This window comes from Otolemur garnettii, unplaced genomic scaffold (genome assembly GCF_000181295.1).
Source record: "Otolemur garnettii isolate 467f Iridium unplaced genomic scaffold, OtoGar3 scaffold00042, whole genome shotgun sequence".
Taxonomy (NCBI): Eukaryota; Metazoa; Chordata; class Mammalia; order Primates; family Galagidae; genus Otolemur; species Otolemur garnettii.
Genome location: NW_003852437.1, coordinates 4,165,054 through 4,170,405, shown reverse-complemented (window position 1 = coordinate 4,170,405; position 5,352 = coordinate 4,165,054).

Below are 5,352 nucleotides of genomic sequence, written 5' to 3'. Positions count from 1 at the left end.
ATTGCTCAAAGCCCTTAGGGAAGCACCAAGGCATGGAGGGCCAGGAAGACCCCCTCTGCAGCAGAAGAATCTAGGAAACTATGCTTAATAAGGATCCTGGGAGTAGGAACTTCATAGCTGGAAGCTCTAAGTCTGCTCCTTTTTAGAAGCTTTGGTTAATGGCAAATCTGGATTTCATAAGGTTTGTGAAAGAAATTCTGAGGCTCCAGAGAATCTTAACATACACACACACACAGAATACACATACAGACATATGACATGTACACCTTTTTCACAAACACACACACACGTACACACACACACTACTTGCACACAGAACCACAACACCACACATACACAAACCACCCACAAATGCATGCACTCACCTTAGCACAGATACACACATCATCTATGTGTGCATGTTACACTACCCATACATACATAAGTCACATCCCCAACATACACATTCACACCTGTGCACATCCCTCCACATGACACTTGAATACACAATGCAGGTGTTGCTTAGTATCAGACGTACACTTGACATGCCCCAATGTTGATCCCTCCCACATGATACTGTTCTAACAGCCAGAATGAACTGAGCTATGCCTGTGTCATCCCTTCTGCTTGGCACCCCCTTTTCTTACCCTTCTTATTTCCACCATGTTTTTTCCTGTGACTTAGAGGACACTCTACTTCTATTTATTGTGTGAGTTCAAATCTAGAGTAAGCTCTTTTGAGAAGTTTTCCTGATAGTCCTAAAATCCCTTTCTCTGTCCTGACTTCCACTTCTAGCTTCCATAACATTCTATATTGACCTTCAGCTTGGAGATTGATTATCCCACTGTAAAGTCATTTTATATTAACCATAAATTGCTTGAAGGAAAATACTTATCCCCAGCACTTAGAGTAGTACCTGGCACGAAGCTTAAATTCAGAAATACTGGTGACTAAGTGACCACGCTCTGTGCTCCTGTGACAATTTGTATAGCATTTTCCTCATGGCTTTGTAATTATTTTGTTTCTATGTCTTTGTCTAGTAGAATATGGGACATTCCCAACCATTTATACTCATAAAATAAGTACTAGGAAAATGTTACCTGTTGTCTAACTTGAAATTTTTGCAATATTTCAAAATACAATTCAGTGCAAAAATTCACTTCAGAGCCTAATATAAACCAGGATATATGACCTGTTACTATTTTAATGGTGACCACAAGGTATAGAGATGGGTAAGACCTGGCACGAATTTTATACATGTTTTCTTTCTCTTTCATGGTTATTTTAATATTCTTAGATTTTCAAGATTGCTTCTAACAAATATAAGAAGCTGTACTAATGTCTTCCTAAGAGAAATGGAAGAAGTGAGAGGATATAAGAACAGGAAAAAGAAATTCAAAGAATGAGAAAAGGATGAAGGAAAAGAAGGGAAAGAAGAGCAAAGAGAATTATGAACAGGTATAGAAAACTTACTTGTAGCTCTGATATTTATCCAAAAACCAGAAAACCTTTTAAAATGTAAATTATTCAAGTGTTCTGTTTCATGAGAAAGACCTCAACATCTCCTCATTTATGTGTAAAACCACATATAAATATCTGTACGCTTGAAAGAGTTGGTTAACAGGTGCACTAGCTCTAACACCATGTTTAATTTTGAAATTGAATGTTTATTAGAGGAAATGAATGTGTTTTGTCCCCAGTATTGGTTGGTAGCACCCCTTGTGATGCACCACAGTTAAAGGACACTGTTGTGTCACTGTAATAAAAGAAATATTAGCGTTTCCAGGATATCTTCAATGCACATCGCCAGAAGATGAGAATAACAGGTGGTTTCTGAGGCATTTTTTCTCATCTGTTCAATTTTTGTACTTTAGGGAACATCTTACATTTACTGGTTAAATCTATTTCCTCATTGTGAATTATTTTCTTAAGGGAAATGATTAAGAATGAAAATCTCTCTTAGGGGAAGAGTGTGCAGTGATATGAGTTAATCAAACACAAATGAAAGAGGATTAAATTCGATGAAGCAGCTACATTTGCTAAATATTTTTTTTTTTAATCTGTTTCATCAAGGCCAGGGTCTTGTTCTTAAGAGGCTTGTAATCTAATTGGGAAGACAGAGCACATACATAAAAAGATGAATAGCTCTATGAGGAATCCAAATGAGTAGTTCAGACAGTAAATGTTTCAGATTTCAGAATCTGGAGAGGTGCCTGAAAGCTGAGGTGGCTGGGTCTTGAACTGATCTTCAAAGAAATTAGAGGGGGGATCTTCAAAATGGGAAATGTCTATTAAGAAGTATAAGACTTTTTTGGGTGATGATGAAAATTTTCAATAACTATAGTGAGAATTGCACAACTCTGCGACTTTAATAAAAACCTTTGAATTCTATAATATGTTTCCAATTGATAAATTGTATGCTATAGGCAGTCCCAGAGTTACAAACATCCTAATGACATATGACTCACATTTACAAACAAAGGCTATTACAGGTATTAGAAAAATGTACCTGCTCCTATTTACATACAAATTCAACTTAGGAACAAACCTACAGAACCTATTTAATTTATAATCTGGGGCCTGCCTGTATGTGAATTATAAACCTATATCAATAAAGCTGCTATCGTAAAAATATATTAGCTATGGTTGTGGTACCAGCTACGTAAAAGGGGACTATAGGAGGGGTGGGCATTATCTTTCCCTTTCTTTTCTTTCCTCTACTCTTTTTTCTGAAGGTCAGAAAGAGGTGAGAATCCAGGATGTCTCTTGCCCTCCCTTGCTAACATGAGGGGTATTTCTGGAACTGGTTCCATCTTCTCTGAGGCTATAGCTTCTGTCATGGTTCTTGCTTCTTCTGACTGAACTTAAATCTTGAACTTCCTCTCAAAACCTCCTCTTCTCATTCTTCCAGCCAAGATTATTTATTAATAAACTACGTGTTGCCTCTCTATCCCCTATGCTATAGTCTGAGTGTCCCCCAAAATTCATGCAATGAAACTTGATCCCTATTGGTAGTACTGAGAGGTAGGGAAATGATCAATCACGAGGGCTTTGCTTTTATGAAGGGATTAGTGCCTTATAAAAGGGTTGGAGGGAACTAGCATAGGTCCATTTTGCACTCCCACTTTTGCCATGTAAGGACACAATGCTTGTCCCTTCTGAAGGGCACAGTAACAAGGCATTATCATGGAAGTAGAGAGACCCAACTTTGAACAAACACCAAACTTGCCTTCATTTCGGTTTTCTAAGCCTTTAGAACTGTGGGAAATAAATCTCTATTATTTATAAGTTACCCAATTTGTTATACTTTGTTATAGCAGCAGAAATGGAGTAAGACACCCTGTTCACTTTTTAAGGTCTTCCATCACCTGTGTAACCAATTCCTATATTAAGTTCCTCTGTTTAAAGTATTACAAGTAGTTTTTTGTTTCCTGTTTGTATCCTTACACTGACATAGTATGAACATAACTAATATTTGTGGACTGAGTACACTTAGTATATGGAGAACTAGAAAAATTCTAAAAGCCATGAAAGAGAAAAGGAATGTAGGAGGTGTGGGCATTTAGGTGAAAATAATGAGTTTTATTTTAGACATGTAGAATCTGGGAAAATATGGTAGTAATGAAAGATTGCCTGAAGTACAGTGGAGGATTGGAAAGACAGTGGGTTGGAAAGACAAAATTTGAGATTTGTTTCTAAGAAATGATCTCTGTAGCAGAAGCAATAGCAACAGAAAAAATTAAAAGGGGAGAATTTATAGAAGATAAAGAGAAATAAAAGAACATAGAAACTTGAGAAGCCCTGGAGATAGACTATTTGGGAATCAATGAAGTATTAGAAGGAGTAGTAACAGAATTAAGGAGAGGAGCTGCTTAGCATTGACAACAACACCATGGAAACTAAGCAAGAATAATAAAGAAGGAGAAAATATGCTGGGATCCAGAGAAACAGTGGACTAAAAACAGACTACATGTGCTTCTTTCAATGAGAGGATCAAAAGTTGCAGGCAGATGCCTACCTACAAGTGGATCTTATTGGAAAGAACATTATAACACTCCAGAGACATGTAGACTGGAGGAGTGATTCATTTGGCAAGTTCAAAGGTATCTATGGCAAGGCATATACAAGTGGAGAAGGTCAGGAGGAAAGAACCCTGGGGTGCCATGCTTACCTGGCAGACACTGTGACCCAAATTGTGAGGGGGCTTCATCTACCACCACACACCTCTGGATTTATTGAAGAGCTGCTTGGGGTCTGTGTAGAAACATTTCACTGGAGAGCAGGTGGAGCAGAGAGCCAGGTGACTACCAGTCCCAGGTTTCTGTAGCTGATGCCATCCTGAACTCTCAAGTTCATGGTTCTCAGTCTGCTTGAGAATTAGCTTTGTAGTAACAGCCTTCACATTGCCCCCTCCAGGCCAGAGAGGAAGCAAGCAGATGCCCTGCTACTAGGAGCTGATCATCTTTCTCCCCCCGAGAGCATATGAGCAGAGGAGGACCCTGAGGAACACAGACACCACCTCAGAAGTCTTGAGGAACTGCCATAGTGGGATCTAGGTAGAGGGAGAACATTGGTTATTCAGTGCCCTTGACCTACCTCTGCAGTTCCTGGCTGCTGGAACCAACCCCTGCCTGCATAGCTCAGAAATCATAGTCCCTGATCCACCAGAATAGCTTCCCACTCAAGCATCTCTGCCTTTGTGATCACCAGTTATGTCTCTGAGGTCCTAGCTGCACCTGGGCCTGAAGCTCCTCCTCTGTTGTTTCATAGCTCCTGCCAAGTCTGTGACACTACCTGTGAGATTCCAGAATTGCACCTGGACTCTAAGACCTTAGTCCTGATGCTCCACCACTGCTGCTGGGCCTATGGAACAACCCCGAGGTTAAGAGCTCCCCCAGAGTTTGAGAAATGCTCACAGCCCAAATACCCATGACCACTGTATAAATGGCTTCACCCAGCTACCACCATCACCTCTGTAGGGAAACCCTGAGAGGAGCAATTTACCATGATATCATCTTCCATGGAGAAGATCTCACTCAGCATCCAATTTGAACTTCCAACAGTGATCTAGAGAACAACCTATCATTCCATATGAAGATCATCTAGCACTGGATTGAACTATGATAGTCATAGGAGAATGGGACAAAACAGAACCACTAATCTACAGGCTCTCAGTGCACCCATCTCTCCCTGGCTAGGTCAACATTCCAGAGTAAGACAAGAAGGTATTATCTTAGTACGTCCCTCTCTTCCCACTAAGTAGGAGAGTTCCCAGGAAAAGAGAATAGGTGTCCTGAAAACCTATTAATCCTGAGCCAAGAGAAGACTCAGATGAGAAGACCCCAGCAAAAGAACCCTGGCAGCATGAAAAAA